Consider the following 716-nt stretch of genomic DNA (forward strand, 5'->3'; position numbering starts at 1 on the left):
GGGTTATTTATTACCTTCAAAATATTCTTACTATAGATGTTTCGAAAATTAATTAACATAAAATTTTGAAACATTCACTAGGCATATAAGTAATGTTTATATACTGTAAACGAACTGTTCTTGTGATTTTTTTTTAAAAAATTGTACTATTAAAAAATCATGACCAATGGTTCAAAAATATGTTTTGCGACTTTTTAGATAAAATTTTCATGAAATGTAAAAACTTATTCACACAGTTTTAAAAATGTTCTTTGTGTATTATTTAAAATGTTCTCTGTGCAAATGTGGAGCATTTATTCGGATAGAAATGTTCAACATGTATTATAAAACAAATGTTCAGTGTGTATCTAAAAAAAAACTCCAACATGATGTTCTTTGCAGGTTCCTGAGGATGATCTTGCCGATGCAGATGATCATCAACATACTCGGTCTAGGTTACGATGTTGCACTGATCTTTTACCACGTCGCCCCACCGAGGCTTGGCCCGACGCAGATGATCATCAACATACTCCGTCTAGGTTACGATGCTGCACTGATCTTTTACCACGTCGGCCCACCGAGGCATGGTGCGATGGCCGTCCTCGCCGCCGTCGGTTGGGCATGCCTGTCATTCTATGGTACACATGCAATTTATATTATACATGTGTAAGATGCTTCAAATGTTGCAGGTGATGCTTCATCTTCTGTTTGTGACTGCATTGTGCTCCTTGACGGTC

The sequence above is a fragment of the Triticum dicoccoides genome, chromosome 6B (assembly GCF_002162155.2).
Source record: "Triticum dicoccoides isolate Atlit2015 ecotype Zavitan chromosome 6B, WEW_v2.0, whole genome shotgun sequence".
NCBI lineage: Eukaryota > Viridiplantae > Streptophyta > Magnoliopsida > Poales > Poaceae > Triticum > Triticum dicoccoides.